This window comes from Bufo gargarizans, chromosome 1, assembly GCF_014858855.1.
Source record: "Bufo gargarizans isolate SCDJY-AF-19 chromosome 1, ASM1485885v1, whole genome shotgun sequence".
Taxonomy (NCBI): domain Eukaryota; kingdom Metazoa; phylum Chordata; class Amphibia; order Anura; family Bufonidae; genus Bufo; species Bufo gargarizans.
Window position 1 is genome coordinate 59,450,251 of NC_058080.1, and position 25,484 is coordinate 59,475,734.

Sequence of the window (25,484 nt, forward strand, 5' to 3'; positions counted from 1 at the left end):
TGATTGAAATAGTGTAGGAAGGTGTGTCTAAAAAGAAGTTAATCACAAGGTTTGAATAGTGTCAAAGCAATATGTTAATATAAATACTTCAGATCCATTTTCAAACCTTTAGGAAATCTTGTACTAAGGCCTCCTGCACCCGACCATATCTGTTTTGTGGTCTGCAAAATATGGATGTGGTCCGTGTGCGTCCCGCGTTTTTTCACGGGCCCCATTGTAGAAATGCCTATTTCTGTCCACAAAATTGATAAGAATAGGACAAGTTCTATGATGTGCGTCACAGGTCGGAGGATGAGAACAGCACATGGATGATATCCATGTGCTATCTGCATTTTTTGTGGCCCCGTAAAAATGAATGGATGCGGACCAAAAATACAGTCATGTGCATAAGGCCTAGGGGCACATGCACATGACCGTTGTCGGCTGGTGCCCATTCACTTGAAGAGGTCCGCAATCCAGAAGGTGCATGCACTACTGTTTTGCAGATTGTGGACCCCATTCAAGTGAAGGGGTCCTGCGTCCACATCAGGTGGCCCTACGGTTGGTGCCCGTGCAAATTGTGGTCCAAAGCGTGTTGTCACGTGTTGTCTCCAATCACCATCTCTCTTGAATTGTGAACCTTTTTTATACCTTTGAAACAAAATGGGGGAGATTTATAAAAAATAACTAATGTAAAGGAAAACTGGCTTAGTTGCCCACAGCAACCAATCAGATCCAACTTTAATTTTCCAAAGGAGCCCTGAAAACGCCAGTTTTTGGGGTAAAATTGTCAATCCTTTTAGCAACTTTTTGAACTCTCAAGCGACACTAGTTTGTCTCATAGGTGTTTTTGCGCCCCATTGGACACATAGGAGTGTCGAGGTTGTGACAGGGACCGGGGCCAGGACTTCAGCCCTGACAAATTTACCAACATTTACGTGTAAATATTAGCGAAAAACTACTCAAGTCAGGGTCTGGTCCAATTCTTCGGCCACGCACACGCCTCTTTATAAATGAGGCGGATCTTCCACCAGCAAAGGTGGCACAAAAGGGAGTAAAAGCCCACCGTAAGAAGGCAGTCTTTGTAAAAAAAAAAGCAACACTGATTCGAGTTTTAAATGCGCTGGGGGTCATTTATCATGCTCATCTGTTTTTTAGAGTGCTATTAGACCATGTCCGCATCCGTATGTCCTTTCTGCGGCCCTGGAAAAAATAGAGCATGTCCTATTTTTGTCTGACAAGGATAGGACTGTTCTATAGAGTGCAGGATGTCCCGTTCTGCAAAATGCGAAACACACATGACCGGTATCCATGTTTTGCGTGTACAGTACATAAGCCCTTTGCAGAGCTTTGCTTTCTTACCCTGCAACCCATAGCAATGCATTATCTCATCTTGACAAACCCTTTTCATAGGACTGATTAGCTATATAGATGGCAATGAGAGAGGACCCTTTCTTGCTCACTGGCAGATCTGGCCTGCTCTGTCCATATATACTATATAGCTGACCATTTAAATGGCCACTAGTGTTGAGCGAATCGAAGCACCTGAAGCGCAACTTGATCCGAATTGGTAACAAGTGCTTTGTAGTAACAAATCAGATTTTTTTTTAAATGGCTGTTGCACGTGTTACAAAGTGAAAGTAAGAAGCCAGGGAATGTGACCCATAATGCCGTGCAGCCAGCCAATCAGCAGATAGCCATCCCCTGTGATGTCACAGCCCTATAAAAAGCCTTATCCAGCGAGGTCTCCGCCATTTCACTGTGAGCTGAGCTTTGGGAAAGACGTGACAAGTGCTTATGCGCTAGGGACAGTGTTACAGAAATCTTTTAATTGTAGAATATTAGAGAGGGAGAGAGCAGGGACAGCGTAGGGAGATCGTAGGAAGAGTTTTTAGACACTGTAGGGAGAGTATAGGGAGACTGCAGGGACAGTGCAGGTTGGGTGTAATTGCCATGGGCATCTTGTTGAACTGCTGCCACAATTTCATTTAATCTGTTAGTTTATACAAAGAATTACTGTGCCACAGTATCAAAGGGCAGTCTAATATATCACCGTCTGCATCTTGCTGAACTGCCACCACATTTGCAGTTAAAGGGATTCTGCAGCTTTTTGTTACTGATGATCTATTCTATGGATAGATCATTAACATCTGATCGGCGGAGGTCCGACACCCGGGAGACGTGTTTGAGAAGTCAGCAGCACTGGCAGCAGGACCATGGCTGTCTCGCTGGTTCTGCAGGCCCAATGACATCACGACTAGTATCACTGGCCTGTATATTTGAAGACACCAATGTATTTCTTTGAATTATTGCTTCTTTTCAACATCAGTCATACTTAATAGACAGCAGTGCAATGTTTCAGGGCTTTTTAATAGGTGCCCTTTTTCAAGCTGATCCGATGCGCCAAGATCCTTGTGTGGCTAATGCACCCACAAAAGCCATCAGGACGAGTGCTGTGGCCACAACTTTGTTCCACTAGTATCATTGGCTTGGGTGTGGCTAAGCCCCATTCACTTCAATGGGCCTGAGCTGCTCAGAGGCCAGTGATACTAGTCGTGACGTCACTGGACCTGCCGGAAACAGCGAGAAGGCTGCGGCACTACAACCAGCTCCGCTGCCTTCTTAAACAGCTGATCCCTGACCCCTGCTGATTAGATGCTGATGATCTATCCAGAGGATAGATCATCAGTAGCAAAAAGCTGCAGAACCCCTTTATTCTGTTAGTTTACACATAGAATTTCTGTGCCTCAGTACAGGTATACCTGATTTCTAGCGATTCGTGACAATTATTAATTCACAATGAATTGTCATAGTTTGGCAAATCGACCAAATCAAAATTTTCAAAACTTTGCTTATCATTAGTGGCCACTGCCGGGCAAAACCAGCTGTCATTGTGATCTGTGAAGATACAGCCCCTTTAAATTGGGTTTACGTTTTCACAGGGTAAAGAAAAAAACTTCCTTGTGCTGAAATTTCCCGGAGCTTTGTTAAGATAAAACAAAGACTCTTTATGATGTTTCAATCATTCCGAGTTGACCCATATGTCCTCACAGTAAGGAAACGAAACAGCTTGATAGTTTATGGGCACACGGAAAGGAGCAGATAAGTTTTATGGGGTTTACAAAGAACATTAGAAGGAAAATGCCATAAAACATCTGGGTCATCTAGGGTTTTAGGAATAATCATAAAGCAAGACTTTGCTTCCTGGATAGAGATGTTCTGTTTGGCCATTATGATCCTTAGAGATCTGGACAAGATACAGTTGTTCTAAAAAACAAAGATATAATAAAGATAGATGAAAGATAGATATGAGATAGTTATCAGAACAATAGATATGTTTCCGCATAGCTGTCTTACTTTGTTTAACGAAATGCTGTTCCTTCTACCACCTCACTTTATATAATACATCCCAAGATCAGCTGAGAAATGAACACCTTCAATGACCTAGACCACCAGAGACTCCACAACTTGACAGTATGACAGCTCTATTTTTTCTCTTAATAGGTCTAGATAAAGATGCTCACAGAAAAGCATTGCATTGAGTAGTGCAATGTATGATGCCCTAAATGAATCATCAAAGGGGGGGCTCTCTCTCTCTGGCCGCAGAGATAGCCTAACTGAGAAAGTTAAGAGAGGGTGAGCTAAAAGTCCTAGCAAAGAGTATGTTCATTAGCAAGGACAGGAAGTAGAATAAATGGAGTGACTTCTATAAATTATATACAAAAAAACATCCACCCATAAAAAAAATTACATAGACTATTCACATATAAGTTGTTTGTGATGCTGGTGGTCCATACCCGTCAGCAACTCTTGTCTCCTGGTGAGCATGGCTTCAAGCTGCCAGTAAAGTTTTCAAAATGCAGCGAAGTTTGCTTAGTGGAGCTAGGTTTGCTGAGAGGACCTAGGTTTTCTGAGTGGAGCTAGGTTTTCTGAGTGGAGCTAGGTTTGCTTAGAGGAGCTAGGTTTGCTTAGAGGAAGCTAGGTTTGCTGAGAGGAGCTATGTTTGTTGAGAGGAGCTAGGTTTCCTGAGAGGAGAGAGGTTTGCTGAGAGGACCTAGGTTTTCTGAGTGGAGCTAGGTTTTCTGAGTGGAACTAGGTTTTCTGAGTGGAACTACGTTTTCTGAGTGGAGCTAGGTTTGCTGAGTGGAACTAGGTTTTCTGAGTGGAACTAGGTTTTCTGAGTGGAGCTAGGTTTTCTGAGTGGAACTAGGTTTTCTGAGTGGAACTACGTTTTCTGAGTGGAGCTAGGTTTGCTGAGTGGAGCTAGGTTTGCTGAGTGGAGCTAGGTTTGCTTAGAGGAGCTAGGTTTGCTTAGAGGAAGCTAGGTTTGCTGAGAGGAGCTAGGTTTGCTGAGAGGAGCTAGGTTTCCTGAGAGGACCTAGGTTTTCTGAGTGGAGCTAGGTTTTCTGAGTGGAACTAGGTTTTCTGAGTGGAACTAGGTTTGCTGAGTGGAGCTAGGTTTGCTGAGAGGAGCTAGGTTTGCTGAGAGGAGCTAGGTTTGCTGAGAGGAGCTAATTTTTCTGAGTGGAGCTAGGTTTTCTGAGTGGAGCTAGGTTTTCTGAGTGGAGCTAGGTTTGCTGAGTGGAGCTAGGTTTGCTGAGAGGAGCTAGGTTTGCTGAGAGGAGCTAGGTTTGCTGAGAGGAGCTAATTTTTCTGAGTGGAGCTAGGTTTTCTGAGTGGAGCTAGGTTTTCTGAGTGGAACTAGGTTTTCTGAGTGGAACTAGGTTTGCTGAGTGGAGCTAGGTTTGCTGAGAGGAGCTAGGTTTGCTGAGAGGAGCTAGGTTTGCTGAGAGGAGCTAATTTTTCTGAGTGGAGCTAGGTTTTCTGAGTGGAGCTAGGTTTTCTGAGTGGAGCTAGGTTTGCTGAGTGGAGCTAGGTTTGCTGAGAGGAGCTAGGTTTGCTGAGAGGAGCTAGGTTTGCTGAGAGGAGCTAATTTTTCTGAGTGGAGCTAGGTTTTCTGAGTGGAGCTAGGTTTTCTGAGTGGAACTAGGTTTTCGGAATGTATAGAGGTGACTAGGAATAAGTGTTTTCTCAATAAAAGCAGATCAGTTAGTGACATCAAATGGCAGGATTCCAGACTATAAGGAGGATTCTTAAAGGAATTATAGTCATTCATTGTGGATTCCTCAGCGTTTCGGTGGGAATTTGCCCAGGGTGGCAACAATGACAAAGTTCCTCATGTGACCGGGGGTTAGTTGCATATAATTAGGCCAGTAAGGGCTTGAAAGGGGCTGTATGAAATTTTGATATTGATGGCCTATCCTCAGGATATTCACCATTATCAGATCTTTGAAGTCCAAAGCTGTTTGAAGAGGCCACAGTGCACCAGTGAGCGCTGCGGCCTCTTCTGAGACCAGTGATGTCACGTTCATGTGCAATGTCAAGCACAGTCAGCATCCAATGGTTGGCGCTGTGTTTGGTTAGCTGAGAGGAGGCGGCAGCTTCTTCAAACAGCTCATCCCCGGGGATGTCGATCTGATATTGATGACCTATCCTGAGGATAGGCCATCAATATTCTTCCTGAACATTTAAATAATGCCCGGGCAACTCCTAAATGACCTGCTCCCTGCCACAAGAGACATGTCACCGCTGAAGCCAGTGGCAGTGGTTGGCTGCAGTGGACCATGTGACCATGTCCATGCCAGGGAGGGAGTAAGGAAGCCATGGACAGCAAGGTGGACCCATTGGAGTCCTTAGTATGATGGATTTTAACTATCTACATTAATTCTGAGTCTGTTGGCTGTGCTAGAAGTACAAAAACCTGTAACTTTAGAAAAGCTAAATTCTAAGGGAAGAGCTTACTCTTATAGACTGGGTCCAGGTTTTGGTAAATAGTAATACCTATGATAAATGGGGAGATATAACAAGACTCCTGTAGTAAGTTTATACCCATGAGTAACATTTATGTCCACAAATAAAAGGAATCCAATGTGGCTAAAAATTGATGTATTGAACATAAAAGGACAAAAGAGCATTTAAACACTAAAGGCCACGGGTTCTTCAAAAGCATTCCAAGAGCTCAATAACAAATGGAAAATTTTAAAAAGTTGGCTAAGTTAGAAAACTAAGAAAACCAAATTGCTAACAAAATGTAAAAAAAACAAAAAAAAAACAAAGCTTCCTTCTGACCCAGGGATCTCAAACTCGGCAGGATATATGGGCAGCACACAGAAATTTTTTTGAGTTGCCAGGCCGTGTTCATGACAAGTGATACAATACATTATTATTGCTACCAAATACCTCTTACATCCTGTGACGTCTCTTCTGATGTAGACATTCTTATTCCTCATCTACTCCATTTGGACCAGACTGCCACAACAGCTTCTTTCTGCCCCTCTTGTAGTACCCCCTGTAATGTTCTGGCCTATATTAATGCCCCCCTCCTTGCAGTGTTGAGCAAATCGAGTTTTGGAACCAAGATCTGAAGTCGATTCGTTCAAAACGTCATTTTAATGCTGTACAGAGACCCGTCTCCATATAGCATTGAAATGTATGGGCTCCGGCAAGGTGAAGTTCGTTATCACCGAAGTCTCGCGGGTCTTAGGTGGACAATTTTTAAACTTGAAAACCATTTTAAAGCTTTAACTCGAAGTCGGCTTTGGTCCCAGTTGGAACCTTGGTACCGAAGCCAACTTTGGATCCAAATTTTAAAATGGTTTTCAAATTTAAAAATCGAAGTCCAAAGCTATTCAGACTTTGGTTATAACAAATTTCCCTTGCTTGAGCCCATACATTTGAATGCTCTACGGAGACAGATCTCCGTACAGAATTCAAAAGAACTTTTGAACGAATCGACTTCGGATCTTGGATCCAAAACTCGATTCGCTCAACACTAGTCTCTTGTATTGTAGTGTTCATCTGTAGTGCTCTGGCATGTATTATTGCCACCTGTACTGCTCTCATCAATATTAATCCCTGTATTATAATGCCCCTCTGTAGTGCTCTGGCCCATATTTATGCCAACCTTTGTAGTGGCCCTTGTAGCGATCTGGCCTGTATTAATGCCCCCTGTTTTATAATGCCCCCAGTAGTGCTCTGGCCTGTATTAATGCCCCTTGTAGTGCTCTGGCCTGTATTAATGCCCCTTGTAGTGCTTTGGCCTGTATTAATGCCCCCTGTTTTTTTTTATGTCCCCAGTAGTGCTCTGGCCTGTATTAATGCACCTTGTAGTGCTCTGGCCATTATTAATGCCTCCTTGACAATAGCCTGATCACGCGAGACCCAGCACAGGAGGTCATAGTGATGTCATTGCAACCTCCTGTGCCATTTTACTGCCTCTTAACTACTGACTTGTGGCCTATGAGGCTGAATGGCGGGGATGGGAGCCATAGGCACCTGTGGCCCGTTGTAAAGTGACAGGGCTGCAGACAGGTGCCTCAAGGGCCACATGTGGCCTATGTGCCACGTATTTGAGACCTCTGCTCTAAAGATGATCACAGAAATATAACTGTAGAGGACAAAGGGAAGGCAGACATATTAAACTGTCTCTGTTTACCTGTGTTCACCACTAAGGTGCCTACGCTAGATATCATTCAGAGGGGCAGTAACCAAGTGTCTCTGTCTAATATTACTATCAGCACAAGAAGTATAGTTGTGTACTCTGGCCAAGATGGCATACATCCAAGGATACTGAGGGAATTGAGGTCTGTAATTAATAGACCCTTGTATCTCACTTTCTCAGACTCTCTTGTAACAGGGTCATTGCCACAGGATTGGAGAAAGAATGATATTGCACCAATATTCACCTATAAGGTAAAAAGGTGGAACCATGTAACTACAAACCGGTAAGTTTAACATCTCTGGCATGTAAAATATGTGAAGGTATTTTTAAAGATGAGCTGCAGAACTAGTTATAGGTAAAGAGATGAATAACTGATAACCAGCATGGATTTGTGCAAAACATGTCATACCTAACCAGCATGCTGGGTAGGTTCTAGGACGAGGTAGGTGCTTATCCGGATGTTGGTCATGTGGCAGTTGTGATATATCTGGATTTTGCCAAAGGACTTGTTTCAGTACCAGACAGGAACCTGGTGCTGAAGTTACAAATGAAGGGACAGGAGACAACATATGCATATGGGTAAAGAATTACTTTCAGAACAGAAAAGTTATTTGTAATGGTGCCGTGGCCCACGTGGGAGGTGGGAGGGGAGAGGATGGGAATTGTATATTTGTGAGTGGTGTTAGCACTCATGGTGGAAATCATCCTGCCCACTCCCTGGGCCATGCACATTGAAGAGGGGGTGCACCTTTGTTCTCCCAAGGCACACCCTAGTGAAGGTCTCCTGCCTGACGGAAGGTGGGGTGCCCTTGGTGTTGTATAGGTTGTTGAGGTGCAAGGCAGGGAACCATAGGTAGGAAAATGTTGACGTTGTCTGGTGCATGTCAACAAAGAACCAACTTTAACTGATGTCTGAGCAGTTTCTATGTATATTCAGAGGAAATGTGAGTGCAGTTATTGAAGGCTACACAAGATCCTAAGGCTGATTTATGTAGTAGATTTAAGGAGCTTCCTGGAGCTTTGTTAGTGGCAAAAGGTTGATTAAGTACAGTCTCTTTAAATGGAAACAGGCAAATATAACACTGTCACTTTAAGAGGCGACAAGTCACTCTCCTTCTGGCTTGCGTTCTTTGGCGATGAGACTGGTTTAGGTGGACTCGGAGTGGCAGCAATGAACATGGTTGTATCAGCAGTTATCACCATAGCTTCTTCTCCACTTGGCATTTTGAAGCACAAGTCTGCACAGCCCAAATCAGGCCTGCCCTGAATTTACCCAAAAAATATAGTCAAATTTATGTATATATATATATATATATATATATATATATATATATATACACACTCACCTAAAGAATTATTAGGAACACCTGTTCTATTTCTCATTAATGCGATTATCTAGTCAACCAATCACATGGCAGTTGCTTCATTGCATGTAGGGTTGTGGTCTCCTGAACTCCAAACTGAATGTCAGAATGGGAAAGAAAGGTTATTTAGGCAATTTTGAGCGTGGCATGGTTGTTGGTGCCAGATGGGCCGGTCTGAGTATTTCACAATCTGCTCAGTTACTGGGATTTTCACGCACAACCATTTCTAGGGTTTACAAAGAATGGTGTGAAAAGGGAAAAACATCCAGTATGCGGCAGTCCTGTGGGTGAAAATGCTTTGTTGATGCTAGAGGTCAGAGGAGAATGGGCCGACTGATTCAAGCTGATAGAAGAGCAACGTTGACTGAAATAACCACTCGTTACAACCGAGGTATGCAGCAAAGCATTTGTGAAGCCACAACATGCACAACCTTGAGGCGGATGGGCTACAACAGCAGAAGACCCCACCGGGTACCACTCATCTCCACTACAAATAGGAAAAAGAGGCTACAATTTTTACGAGCTCACCAAAATTGGACTGTTGAAGACTGGAAAAATGTTGCCTGGTCTGACGAGTCTCGATTTCTGTTGAGACATTCAAATGGTAGAGTCCGAATTTGGCCATCCCTCATGACCATCATGTGCCCATCCTCTGATGGCTACTTCCAGCAGGATAATGCACCATGTCACAAAGCTCGAATCATTTCAAATTGGTTTCTTGAACATGACAATGAGTTCACTGTACTAAAATGGCCCCCACAGTCACCAGATCTCAACCCAATAGAGCATCTTTGGGATGTGGTGGAACGGGAGCTTCGTGCCCTGGATGTGCATCCCTCAAATCTCCATCAACTGCAAGATGCTATCCTATCAATATGGGCCAACATTTCTAAAGAATGCTATCAGCACCTTGTTGAATCAATGCCACGTAGAATTAAGGCAGTTCTGAAGGCAAAAGGGGGTCCAACACCGTATTAGTGTGGTGTTCCTAATAATTCTTTAGGTGAGTGTATTTACACCCTTACCACAGATAGATAAATGAGATAGAGAGATAAATTTGAGAGATAGATGATAGATATATATGAGATGGATATTAGATAGATACTGTAGATAGATAGATAGATAGATAGATAGATAGATAGATAGATAAATGCATGACACATCAAGTCATTATCTGGCTTCTTTAGACTGGACATCATTACTACATAGGTAGCACTACACTCTGCTTTTTGGCAGGACAAGGGACGACCCGTCTGTTGACCCGTCAACAATACTGAGGTCAACTTAGAGCTATCTGATCCCATCCATTTGTCACCAGTCCAATAACCTGCACATCAACGATGGACTAAAGTTACGGCCAGATATGTAACATTCAGCCTTTTAATAGGCACATCATGTGAGACATTGTGCACTTCCTGACTAGCTAAATTTTGGCACTTATGGGTGTAAATGTCTTGGTCCAGGTATGAGATACAAGGTTAGGGCAGTAAACTGAACAGTTACCCTAGGATAAGAATAACTAAAATACAGGCAAAAAAGTGTTGCGGAATGCGGGATAAGACGAACAAGAAGCATCAGAGCAGAAATTTGCAACAAAAGCAATGAGCAAGTTATTTTTTAATATTCCCATAGACACTAAATTGCCTTTTTTTTGTACAACTTGAGTTTGTTTTCCTACATAAGCACTACAGTGAGTTATTTGCATCTAAAATTTTAAAGCTTTGTCACACTGGTTACCAGAAATAAAAATATCAGTCAGACGGAAATCTGTGAACCACCGTCTTACGTGTGATATCCTTCACATTTATATTACCACCCCCTGATACCTTCAGACTGCCCCCTCTCTTCTATGTGTAAATACAGGACTAGAGGTAGGAGGAATCTGCTGCCTCAGCTTTTGATTAGTCATGTCTTAGATATAACATTTCACAGCTCGTAGCGTGGTCAATAACCATAAGTACATGAGGAAGTCACATACTAAACCTACCACCAAATGGGAAACCCACCCAATATAGCAGATAGGTGAATGACTATTCAGGCCGGAACTAGAGATGTTTCTGTTTTCAGAAGAAAAAAATGAGCTGTACTTACTGAAAATGCACAACATATGGAAACACAGTGACTTATAGAAACAGAAATCACAGGTGCACAGCCTATGATAACATAACTGTATGACAGAAACAGAAAGCTATAAAAAATACACATTTGCAAGAAAAAGTAAGTGAACCCTTTGGTATTACCAGGATTTCTGCATCGATTGCTAATAAAATGTGATCTGATTGATATGTAAATGACAATTCTAGACAAACACAATCTAACCCAAATTATTAACACACCGTCCATGTCGATTATTAAGCTCATTGAGTAAAGATCTTCAGCGCAGGAAAGAAAAGCAAATGAACCTCTGTCTTAATGACTTCTACAAAGCTAATTGGCAAATGGTGATTTAATGAGATGGGTTTGAAAAATGTGGGTTTCAAAGGTGCTTTATATATTAAATAAAGGCACACAAAGCCTGGTTACTGACAAATCTGTATCTTCTCAAGAAAGATTGGCTAGTGAGAACCATGCCTCAAATCACATCTCAACTGAAGAATGGGTGAAAAAGAAGAAGATTTGTGTGCTGGAATGGTCAAGTCTGATTCCTGACCTTACTGCTATTGAGAGGCTGGGGCATAACCTGAAGAGAGCTGTGGACACAAGGCATACCAGAAACATTGATGAACTGAAACAGAGAGGAATGGGTCAAAAGTTCTACTCAATGTTGTGCAAATCTTATTTGCAATTCAGATAATGTTTGATGGAGGTGACGGCTGCTAAAGAAGGGGTCTACAGATTATCAAATTCAAAGGTTCATTTACTTTTATGTTGTGCTCAATAAAATACAAGAATGGCATTACTGTTATTAGTTTAGTTCAGGCATGTCCAAACTGCGGCCCTCCAGCTGTTGCAAAACTACAACTCCCAGCATGCCCTAATAGCCTTAAGCTATCCAGGCATGCTGGGAGTTGTAGTTTTGCAACAGCTGGAGGGCCGCAGTTTGGACATGCCTGGTTTAGTTAGATTGAGCTTGTCTAGAATTTTTACTTAGATAATGTTAGAGTAGCTTCCTCTACTAAAAATGAAGTTGCCGAGGGTTCAAACGATTCACCGGCTGGGGGACATCAAGCACACCCAGAGTTGGTGTACAGTAGAGTCCGAGTTTCCCCTTCCTCAGTGTTTATTTATACACAAAGACACAAACAAAAAGCCAATCAAAAATGTATGGTATAGGACACTGACCAACCAGATTACAGATAATAGTGCATGATAGCCTCATGTCAGGACAGAGCAGGTTATAGTGGAATTTGTGGACAGGTTCTGCATAGCCTTAGCCCTTGGCAACCTAAACAAGTCTTGTAACCCACCACCCCCCTCCCACACCTTATACTGGAATGTCTTTAAGCAGTTTGGAAAAGTTTGTTTAGAGACAAGATGGAGTTGGTTACATTAACAATTCCGCTCTTTTTAAAAAAAACTCTTAGGACATTCTATCTGTCCCTTATCCTGTCCCTTCATCTGTGATATTTTACCCCTATGATCCCAGAAGCCCCTGATGGTGGGACTCTGGGACCTCTGGAACCTTGCCCTGCCCTAGTTATCCCTAATTCTGCCTACCACTAACTGGGCTATGATAATGAGGGGTTTCCACAATAAAAATAATTATGTAGAATGTTCGGGTTCCATCCGTCACACACAGGGCATCTTCTGCTGTTGTTCTGGGTGAAGGTAGTGGGGATGATCGACTTGTGCATAGGTTGAGTGAGCTGTAGCTCTTCCAGACCTGTCTCAGTGTAGTTTTTGATGGGCCTTGAGGAAAAGACACGGACATGATTAGGTAAGATAATTCTGTTGGTAATGCACAAAACAAATCTATAAAACTTACAAAAATAACAGTAAACAGAAATGTCTCGATTGAAATACACGAAACACAGAATACATAGCAAGGCTGATCAGCACCTAACATCTGCCAACAGAGCAAGAGAAGATTAACCTGTACAGTGCCACAGAGTCCTGTGAGGGTTAATGCATAGACACTAATTCCCACACAGAATACTTCAGGTAATGGGACTAGGGTAGAGAATAAGGTTCTGGAAAAGAAACATCTACTCTGTAATGTACATATGGATCAATTTCTGTTGCAGGGCCCCCACATATCAGGTGAGATCAGAAAGTAACAATTTCATCTACGGTGGAAAATCCTGTCTTGGTGGAGGGGGGTGACTGGATCCCAAGCTCCTGATATGTCGGTGATCTGGTGATATTAGATTACCTATGTGAATGACTACAATTTATAGGGCCCTAGTGTCTGGATCTCCTATCTTTCCCTTACTACTTCCCTTGGTAAAGGGGGGGGGGGGGTAGATCAGCTCTCAAAACAGGTTATTGTAACTCATTGGTGGCTGTGGTGTGACAGTAGGAGGAAGAAGTTATATAATGGGAGCAGAAGAAGGCGGCGGAGATGCTCATCATTAGAGTCTTACTACTCTACCACATACATTACCTCTCCTCTACCTTCTTACCGCTTCTACTCTTCACTCTACCTCTAGCCATGCTTTCACCTTCCCCTTCACTTCTCTCTTTTTCTATCCATTTCCTTTCTTTCTAGTGGAACCCAGTCATGGGCATTTTTCCCCTTTTTATCAACTCCTTTATACCTTCCACTGCCCATCCTCCCTTAAGATCTATAGCATTTACTCCCTGGGACTGACTTTACTTCAGTTCACCCATCTGGGTCTTTTTGCTATTTTGTGAGCCGGTGATCCCCTCCTCATAGGGTAGCTACACCTACTCGTGGGATCATTTTTTCTAGGGACCTCCCTGCCCCTTTTGGAGGACTGGATTCCTTAACACTGGTCCGTATGCATTGCAATGGAACCCTTTTTCTCTGATCCTTGAGCACAGACAAAACAGAATCACCACCGCCAAGAGAGTCCTGAGATGAGTTCAAACACACCGCCACCCTCAGCCCACCATAAATATTCACAAAAAGATATCATTGTCCCACACAGCCACCGATTGATCAGATATGCATATGCAGTGTCCCACTATGTGCTATATGTGGGCACTTTAAACTTTTGCTGCTAACTGTCATATGTAATGTATTTAATGTATTGTATTTCCTAATATCAGGCTGGCATTGTCATTACATGTATTCACCACTAGGTGGTGCTGGCGCCACATACTATATATCGCTTGGGGTTTGCTGACTTAAAGGAGAGTAAAAAGGAAGTGGAAGGAAGTAGTTGAGAGCAAGAGAGAGAGAGAGGAGAAGCAAGTGTATGGAGAAACATAACTGGCTCAGTCCAAGATGTAGCTGCCTAGCTTTCCTCTGGGCCCTGATCAAGCCTGGAGAGGACAGACCAAGTAGTCACAGCAGCCCAGCACAAGACAGTAAGTCTATGTATGAATATGGAGAAAATCTAGTGAAGATTAGAGTTGAGTCTAGCCAAGGGACTTCACAAGCACCAGTGACCAGGAGGACCTTAAAGGTACCTGGACACAACTGGATAATTAGTGCACAGAATTGCCCTTTTTCACTAAATCCCTTCTGGGAACATAGTGAACCTGAATATTTCAGGAGAGCATCCTGCATCAAATAATGTAGCAGAAAACTGATGCCTGCCACGAGGGAGAACATAAGTAGTAAATCATCATAGAAAGTGGATTTGTCATTCTGTCTGTTAAAGCCAAAGTATTAAGAGAACTCCTCAACTGACAATTGTCAGACCTGTATAAAGGAATTCCAGTTCAACCAACATCTGGATTATTACCTTTGATGTGTAAATGAAATGTACCAACTGTCCTGAGACCATTGATTCAGTAAATGTTCAACTGTTTTATTACAATTGACTCCTCATCCTTTCTACTACTCTCAACATTTACACCTTACAGTGCTGGCGTCACGAACAACACAGGGGCCCAGCCACCAAAGCACCTTAAATACCCATTACCATCAAGGGCACTTCAACTTCCATCTGGCTGGTGTTCCCTGCAATAGACCTCAGCTCGGCTTTTAATACTATCTCCCCCAGTATCCTGCAGAGGAAACTCACGGCGCTTGATATCCACCCAACATTACGACATTGGATCATGGACTTTCTCACCAATAGGTCCCAGGTCCCTCAGTTTAGGCAATCTGACCTCCAAACCGAGGGTCACCAACACGGGCGCCCCTCAGGGATGTGTACTATCGCCGTTCCTGTTCTCTCTGTACACGAACAAGTGCAGATCGGAGGAGGCCTCAGTTAAAGTCATCAAGTTCGCAGATGACACCACACTCGTGGGCCTGATTAGCGACAGCGATGCGCAGGCCTACCGTAAGGAAATCGACAGGGTCTGCAACTGGTGTGGCGCGCACAATCTGGTTCTAAACACCACAAAGACGGTCGAGCTGGTCATCGACTTCAGGAAGAGAAGGGTTGTTCCCCCCCAACCTACATTGACGGATATGAAGTCGCAAGGGTACCCAGTGCCCGCCTCCTAGGCACGACTATCTCTGAGGACCTATCCTGGCGTCCCAACATCTCGTCCATCATAAAGAAGGCTCACCAGCGGCTCTACTTCCTTCGACAACTGAGGAAGTTCGGCATGGCACAGTACCTACTGAAGTCTTTCTACTCCTGTACCATCGAGTCGGTACTGTGCTTGTCTCTTCTGGTGTGGTATGCCGGCTCATCAGCCAGTGACAAGCGCAAACTACAAAAGGTCATCAGCTCGGCAGAGAGAATTACTTGACTGCCACTACCACCCCTTGACTCTATCTTCTCCAACAGACTGCGCTCCAGGGCTATGAAAATATCCAATGACCACTCCTATCCGGGCCACCATCTCTTCAGACGTCTAAAGTCCGGCCGCAGGTATCAGGCCATCCCTGCAAGGACATCGAGGAGGCTAAACACTTTCTTCCTAACGGCCGTCAGACTGCTGAACTCACCACGCCCCATCTTCGCCCATAATCCCTCGCCCCCTGATGTGCCCATTGCATAACCCTACCCCCCCTCCCCCTTGTACTATGCTTGTACCTGTGCCTAACCCAATTCCGAGCACGATCGACTGTGTCGTGTTTGGCGAATAAAGCTGATTCTGATTCTGATAGAGAGTGCCCCAGAGGATTTAGTGCTGTCTTCCCTTTCACTGCACGCCGACCCAGGGAGGCACTGCTAACTGTGAGTACAACTACTACCCCCATCCGGCACACCACCGTAACACTCACTGTCCCCTGTGGCCTGGTCGCTGCACATAGATCTATACTGATTGTTCCACATAGTAATCCCTAATCTATCTCAGGGCATCTGTATCGGAGCATTATGGGTGTCTTATCACTCGATCACAGACTCCATGGCAGACATAGGGTTCTGTGTTCACTCCACATGCACCATCTCTCACAACAGTCTTACACTCCGTTGAATCCTGTACTTTCTATCTCTCGCTCCTGGCTGTTTGCTTCTCACTAGGTCGCAAATCAGTCTCGCAGGAGCGCTATCCCGACTCGTGGGCAGGAGTGGATACCCGTTACTTCTGCAAGGACCAACTTGTGATTTTATTCCAGTGGACCCAGGGATCAGGGGCTGGAAGGAACACCTCGGACAGGCCAGTTGGTGTTATCTCGGTATTTAATCTGGGTCCACGTATTGGAATCACAACAGAAGCGCTCCTGTCATTCACTCTCCTTTCACACAACACAACAAACAACACGAGGACAAATGAACCATGACAAGTTCTCAGAGATTCTTCGTTTCCCACCTGGACTGAAAAGAGAACTCCTTTCCTCTCGGGAGTTCCCTTCTTGCTTCAATCAAGGCAGGTCGGGTGGGGATTACGGATACAATATTCAATGCTTCAGTAATTCGGCAACCCAATGGCAGTCTTCCTTATGGCAGGCAAACTCTCTGCTCCATTCTTTGAAAACGTTGCATAAGATACAGCAATTATTAAGTAGCTTCACTCCCTGGGCAAGGCCCAGAGGACAGAGCCAAATCTGTCTCCTCTCCTCCTAACTCCTAATCTCCTGTATCTTCCTGTGTATGTAGTGCATCCACCAGCCTGAAATTGGAATTTAGCAGCATTGACAAAGGGAAATACAATAAATAGTGCAAAATGATATAGGATGGCACAGACAATTTTGGAGTGTTCCCATCCACCTGGAGTGGGACACTACACCTGCAGGCTGCATTCTGAAGATTTATACTTATCTACGTCCCGCTGCTCCTGACCTTCACGCTGCCTCTGCTGTGTCCATATTACGATCCCCAGAGTGTTTACGTCCGGTGCTGCATTGGCATGGTCACATGCCCAGTTCCAGCCAATGACTTGCTTCAGCGGTAATGTGCTGCTTGTGACCATGTCACCACTGAAGCCAGTTATTGGCTGCAGCACAGTATGTGACCATGCCCATGGTAAACACCGGGGACCGGAACATAGACACAGCAGAGGCAACGTGGAGAACCGGAGCAGCAGAGAACAGGTAAGTAAGTGTTTATGTTTCAGGAGGCACTTACCTGTTTAGATTAAAAGTAATTATTACTGGACAACCCTTTTAATCTTTCTCAGCCTAATTCTAGCCAGCCTAGGATATTTGAAGAACCTTTCTCTGTGGGAGGGTACCTGAGCAATAGGTTCTAGTTGTCTAGTCTCCTGCATAGGTGCGCTACTTGTCTTTTTTTCTCTCTCTCATGTACTGACTTCTTCCTGTCTTTGGATTTGTCTCTTTGCTGCCTGACCTCTGCCTGATCTTTGCACAGTCCCTGACCTGCCTGTCCTAACCCAGGGATTGACTTTTGATTGCACAAACTCTGCATGCCCTGACCTCAGCATGGCCCTGATTATGTTTTTTAATGACTTGTCAGTGTTTCACACCAGAGTCTACTGCCCATGGGTCAGAAGAATACCGCACGGGAGGGGGGGGGGGGGCACGTAGATAGCCCCCCTGCAAATCCACATCCACTTCTTAACACATAACTGTATAATAGATAAGTATTAGAACGATATAATAGATAGATAGATAGATAGATGAGATATGCAATAGATAGATAGATATGAGATAGATAGATAGATATGAGATAGATAGATAGATAGATAGATAGATAGATAGAAGATTATATGAAGAACATGAAGACGTATGGATCTCTGACTTATGGCATGAATTTTAGCATTGCAGAGAAAATTCCACATGCACAAATGACCGGTAACATAACCCAGTTTTCTTATTACTTCCTCTAGCAAGTACATTTTACTTCAAGAATGTGACAAAATGTTTAATACAGAATGTGACTGAGCCGGTGGAGAATTTACTGTTTATACCCAGAAATGGTATTAGGGCTTATCTCAAGTTAGTTCACATCTGCCCCCTAGTGGTGGTTTGTATAATAGTCAAATTATATAAAGGGGCATATGTATAGGCATGCCAAGGAGACAGTGGTGCTGTCACCGCATGGAAAATGTAGTATTACAAGCCACCCATTCAAATAAATAGACCTCCAAATAATATATCAGCACGCCAAATCAAAATTACTTAGGCTAAATGCACACGATCAGTGTACACGGTCATGTGCACTGCATTCTATGAGAATTTGAAATTCTCAATGCACAACTATGCAGATTTTTTTTCCGCATGGATTTTGACCTATGGTGCGGATTTTAAAATCTGCAGTATGTCAATTTATTTTATTTTTCCTGACCGGACTTTCTCCATTCACTTAGTAAAATCCACACTTAATCCTCACCAATGGATGCGGACTGACCGCACGGATTTCCCTGCGAACACCTGACCTCACATGAATCTTGAATGTGTGCATGTGCCCTTAGGGATCACTTAGGAACAGTTCTCTATTCTGACGCAATAAAAGGGGTCCCAAGCGACTAACTTTTATAAATCCCAAAAATATGTTTTGGTGTTTTTTTTTGTTTTTTGTCACCCGTCCCCTCTCTGTCAATCATTCATGAGAATGAAGGGGCTGTGGAGTTCTCACTCATGCCCGGCGCCCTAAATACCATTGTGGCTGAACCTGATACTGCAGCTCACTTCCATTTAAGATATTACTAGTACTAATGACTAATCAGATTTTCTATCATAATGCAGTTTTTGCTGTACCAAATGTAGCCATATGCCACCCTCCAAAGTAACTGCCACATGTCTTTATAAGTGCCACCCATGGCCTCCCACATATAGAGCGGTTATCTTGCCCACCATGCAAAATGCCCACCACATACCCCTCATAAATGCCACATGTCCCCATAATTGCCAACCATAGCTCCTCATACAAGGGACTGCCACATGCCTTGTTACATTCCCTGCCTTAGAAGGCAGCATTAGTGAGTGATGGAGCCACCCGCTGGCATCACTGAAGATGTCTCCTCTAGGGGTGGGTTCACACATTGGGGAACATTTATTAAGACCGGCGTTTTAGACGCCGGTCTTAATCAGCCCTACATCTGGCGGTGGTGCCAGCCTCTCCATAACTTCAGAACATTCAACACCAGGTCCGGGCATGCGCAGTACATTGCCAACTGCGGGCAGAGGCATACTGATATACGGCTCATGCACACTGCATATCAGTATGCCTCTGCCTCAGTGGACAATGCACTGGTCATGTCCTGGCCGGGGCGGTGAAGCGCACATGTGCTGGATTATAAATGGAGATGAGAATAACGCCGCAAGGATACAGGGCTGGCCAGACGATACATAGGGGAGGAGTGAGGAGCAAGTAAGGTGGTGAGCACTGTGGAAAACTAAACCCGGGTACCATCATCGGTGTTATGTATCTAGTTTAAAACATGGTATGTAGGTGACAGACTCCCTTGAAATAAACCAGCATCTCATCTGCAGACAGCTGTTTCTGATTGCCCCTCATCAGTGCAAAGCAGAGAGTACTGGCTTAACTGGGTGAGAGGCTTAAGGCCTCATGCACACGACCGTGCCATTTTTTGCAGTTCCGCAACCCGTGGACCCGCAAAAAGAGGAAGGCGCCCGTGTTGCCTTCCGCAATTTGCGGAGCGGAACGGGCGCCTGCAATATAAATGCCTATTCCTGTCCGCAAATCGCATAGGACATGTTTTTTTTGTTTTTTTGCGGGGCCGCGGAACGGAGCCACGGATGCGGCTCCATTAAAATGAATGGGTCCGCATCCGAGCCACCAAAACGGCGGCTCGGACGTGGACCCAAACAACGGCCGTGTACATGAGGCCTTAGTCAGGATTTGGGGGGTACTATTTGTCCCCAACGAGGAGAGATAGTAACCCCGAAAACTATAGAGGTGAAAAAAGAACCATAAAAAACACAGTTCACACAGTCACAAAAAAAAACACTAGACAAGTATATAAAAACTTAGGTGGCATGGGAAAAAATGCAAACAGTTCCCCTGGCATTTGTTTTTAGTGGTGCGAAAACACTGGCGCAAATTTATGTGATTCTAAGGCTGAAAACACATTTTGTGTTGTTTTTCTGCACTTTTGCCGTTTTTTTGCACCTTTGGTGTTTGGTGCTTTTTTTGCAGTAAAAACACCACCTCCAAATATTAGCGAAAGTCTATAAGAAATGTGAAACGCAAGATGCGTTTTGGTGGGGGTTTTTTTAATTGGTGTGTTCTTTCTTGGTTCTTTCTCGGGCGCAACATGTTTTTTGGGTGCTTTTTTTATCCTCTTCTCTACAAGCTTGAACAAAAAGCTTGAATAAAAAAAATGCCATGTACGCATTTGTTTTGCAAAAAATTCCATAAAAATCGCATGCAGTATAGAAAAAAAAAACATACTCACTAAATGCCCAAAAAAATAAAAAACACAGCAAATATATATATATGTGTAGGAGCTCTTCACACGGGCGAGATTTTCGCGCGGGTGCAATGCGTGAGGTGAACGGACCTATTCATTTCTATGGGGCTGTGCACATGAGTGGTGATTTTCACGCATCACTTGTGCGTTGCGTGAAAAATCGCACTTTTTTTTACGTAACGCAGGCCTCATAGAAATGAATGGGGCTGCGTGAAAATCTTTTCATGCACGGTTGCTAGGAGACGATGGGGATGGGGACCCGATAATTATTATTTTCCCTTATAACATGGTTATAAGGGAAAATAATAGCATTCTGAATACAGAATGCATAGTACAATAGCGCTGGAGGGGTTAAAAAATAAATAAATAATTGAACTCACCTTAATCCACTTGTTCGCGCAGCACGGCTTCTCTTCTGTCTTCATCTGTGAGGAATAGGACCTTTGATTACGTCACTACGCTCATCACATGGCCCATCACATGATCCATCACCATGGAAAAAGATCATGTGATGGACCATGTGATGAGCGCAGTGACGTCATCAAAAGTCCTATTCCTCAAAGAAGAAGACAGAAGAGATGCCGGCTGCACGATCAAGTGGATTAAGGTGAGTTCAATTATTTTTTTATCACGCACGTGCAAAACACATTGCACCCGCGCGATAAAAACTGAACGCAACGCAATCACAGTCAAAACTGACTGCAATTGGGTACCTACTCGCGTGGGTTTGCCTTATCTTGACACGCTCGTGTGAAAGGGGCCTAAGGGTTTTTATACATGAGTTATTTTATTTGAGGTTCCATAATTTTTTCCCTCAATTGCTGCAAAACTGCTGTGTTTTTTGTGGAAAAAATGTGCAATAAGAGAACCAATAAAACAAAACAGCCATACTTATTGCAGTTTGCCAAATCCCTGCTCTCTAAGTAGAACGATTACAGCAATTCTCGTGATATCACAGTGACAAACTCAGCTCTGCTGTATCTGTACAGTGAAACAGCAAACTGCCAGGACCCAGAAAAGAAACAAGTCACTAGCAACTAGAAAAGGGATACTGAATAGTAATAGTAAGCTCCTGAGGCTGAAACACGAGTCGGGGGCCTGTGCCGATGATGTGACTCAGCATGCTGTCACTGGAAAGTGCAACTGTACTGTAATTGTGATAGTGACACAGAAACTAAGAGCGAGCCGCGTGTGTGCAGAAGTGCACTGTCATAGGCACATTCCTGACACGCTGTGACGCAGGCAGGGAGCAGCTCACCTATGTAATGCAAACCTTTGCCCTAGAATGGCTATGTATAGTCATTTCCCATGGGCATCCGAGATATTTTTGGCCTCTTGTCACCGGATGCCCTATAATCTAGCTTCTGTACTAAGCTTGAGTTTTGTCATGAAGCACATGTTAACCTCTATACAGTTTATACAAAGGGCATATATGACATAATGCAAGTCATGCGGGCTGCTGGAGGACTTTCGGAGAAAGGGAGCCCGTCCTTGGTTAGTCCCATCTTCAGGATTCCCCTCTACAGAGCAACTGCATTGTCAAGGGTTAGGAATTTGCCCCTATGTCATGAAAAGGGAAGAAAGAAGCACCCGTCCCTATTTAGATATAATGGGGGGAGAAGGGGCTGGTGCTTTACAGCCATACTGCATATACACAATTAGGGTCCATTCACACAACCGTGTCTTCGGTTCGATACGCATTTTTTGCAGATCGGTTTCGGTCACATTCACTTCAATGGGACAGCACACCGTGTGCTGTCTGCAATCATATTGTGCGGACATGGAAAGGCATTTCCAACATAGGACAGAATGTGTGGGACCAGGACGCACATGGCCGGTATCTGTGTTTTTGCGAATCTGCAATTTGTGAAACGTAAAAAGGATACGGTCATGTGAATAGACCCTTATAATGGGCACAGAGGAGAGTGGCACCATAGCAAGTGACATTCTGCTTCTTGTCACTATGCCCATGCCTCGCAACATCTGAAACCCCATTCACAGGACATCTATACGGGAGCACCCTCAAAACATCAGTGAAATGCCCCAAAATACCACGCCCGCTTAAAGGTAGTCTGTCAGGTTTAATAATGTATTTGTCTAGTGTAAATACATGGATAGATATAGTGTTCAGAATAAGCACCATATTTATGAAACACCTGTTTCATAGTGTTAATTAAGAAAAAATTTAAATTTGTCAGGAATCTGAAGCATAGTGCTTTGTGTTGCCTGGGAGGTATGGTCGCAGACTCGCATGCTTACTATGTGGGGGGCCCATACTAAATTCTGCTATGAGCGCCCATGCGATCTGTGTGTAAGCCGTGTACCGGGGTGGGCTCCCCAGGATACAGCGAAGTCAAGAACAAGGAAAACAACTCCACCACCAGCTTTTGCTAAAACTGAATTTTACTTAAACGTGGTAATGAACACAACCACAAATGCTGGAAACCTCCAATAGATTTACATACACCTAGCCCGAAGGCTGAGACCCTTGTGCTGCACAGCGTGGAGCCCTCCGATGGATGCAGGAGGAAAGCGTGGTAATTTACCTATTGGCAAGCATGACTAAACTGCCACACCTTACCTGTTATTAGCCTAAAAAAACTAAAATAACTGTATAGGTGTGTGGTACGGGCTAGCCTGCGGTGCAGCACAACAGCCTACAATCTTACAAAGCTCTACAGGATTCCCCTCCCATAACTGGTCCTGTAGCATGTGCCTGAGTATTCCTTCTGAGCAAAACGTCAGCCTGGCTTAAGTTTGTGGGAAGTTTATCAGCTCTCCAATGTGAAATGTCCCTTTAAGTTATGGAGTCCTTGCAATGGACAATAGCAACACTTGTGGCCTGACACAAATTGAGACCCTAACTAACTAACTACAGGCCTGGTTTCAATCTCTAGGAGCCAACACTGTAATGAGGTGCGTGCATGATCTTACCGACCCGGGTTTGCTCTGCATCCGCTGGTGAATTTGAACCAAACAAAAGCCTCTCCAACAAGCATGCGGTCCCGCAATGTATGTAGATTTGCTCCTCAGCTCTCATCAGCGTTCCTGGCAGCAATCCTCGTTCCTCTGGACAGGATCAGGGTCTTGGACACGATCAGCTTCACTTAGCTGCAGCTCTGGTCAATGAGGGATGCCCTCACACCTAGATGCCGTTAGATCCTCTGCTCACCCAGTTCCTCAGTGTAACCCCACCTCTCATGAATATGGAAATATATGCCGTCTGCTAGCTGTGTTTAGGAAACATGGGCATCTTGTGGCCAAACAGCAGAATATCAGTCCAGATCATTTCATTTAATCTACACAAACTGTGTTCAGACAAGGAGAGCTGTTTCCTCATCTCACATGTGGGCCCCCTGCTGTTGAGTCTGTTGCCCCATCTATCAATGTATAGAAAACTAAAAGGACTTGTGGCCCATAAGCATCTTTTGATTTCCATTATTTAATATGGCTGAGGTCCCTATGGAGAGGTAGACACAAAGGGGGTCATTTACTAAACAGAAATATGCCAATATTAGGTGCATTTTTGACACAGATTGCGGTGCAAAGGTCCTTTACATCATCATCTGTTACTTTTCCCCGCTCACGCCAGGTCTAAAAAAAGTGGGCGTAGCATGGGCGGGGAAGAAACCTGTTTTAGGCATAGAAAATGGCCTAAATGTAAGACAGCTAGGAAGCATCGGTGGATCCACCCAAGTTATGTAGAGGCAGGCGCCTCTACATAACTCCAGTGGATCCACCGCCAGCTATAGGGGATATTAAGACCGGTGTCTAAAACGTCAGTCTTAAAATACCTGGGACAAGTCAATTTGCCCCAATTCCTTCACAAGCCCCTTAGCAGCCCCACTGCATGCTTCTATGGTAAGTGTCATAAAATTGCTGAGATTTATTAATACAGGGACATCATGGTGCAACACAGGGTAGAATGGTGGCTCAGTGGTTAGCCTTGTTAGTGCCTTGCAGCAGGAGCAGGATTTGTGGCCCACCCAGCCATAGTGCTAATGACATATTGAGATGGATATTCAATTCTGCACTATCAAACATACATAAAAATGCAGCAACACATACCTGTTACATCCAGTGAAATCTCTGATGTAGACATTCTCTTACCTCATCTTCTACACTGGAAGCAGACCACCAAGTTATTTCAGCCATGTCTTGTCTCTGACAGACATTCTACTTTCCTCAATTTTCCATCATCCACCCCCTAAAGTACTCTTAGCAGTTATAATGCCCCCTATAACAACCCCTGTAGTTACACTTCCCCCTGCAGTGCCTCCAGTAGTTACTGTATGTGCTACCAGCAGTTATATGTTCCCCAATAGTGCTTATCATCTCACTGCCGCCATCTACGATGCAGGTGTGAGGCCTATGTTGCCAGTTCGGGATGCGGGCAATCAAGATAACATCATTGCGCTGCTAGGTCCTGACGCAGGCAGATGCGATGACCTCATCACCTTGTCTGTGCCATTCTATGGCATCATAAACTTCAGGTCTAAAGGCTTGTTGCCTATGAAAGTGAACGGCGGAGACAGGAGCCATGGGCGCCAGTACCCTGCTGTAGTATTCACAAGCGGCCGACCCAAACGTCCCTATTATATTTTGCTCCCTGGGTTCAATCCTAACCAAAGGCTGCATGGAGTTGGTATGTTCTCCCATGTTTTGATGGGTTTTCTCCAGGTCCTCTACGTTCTGCAATCCATAAACATGCTGTTAATCTGGAATTGATGGGCCCTGACGAGTGATGACAGTCTCTGTACTGTGCTATTGAATATGTTGGTGCTACATAATAAAGTGCTTGGTTTTCAGCCTGAGCGCAGGGGTGCACCACC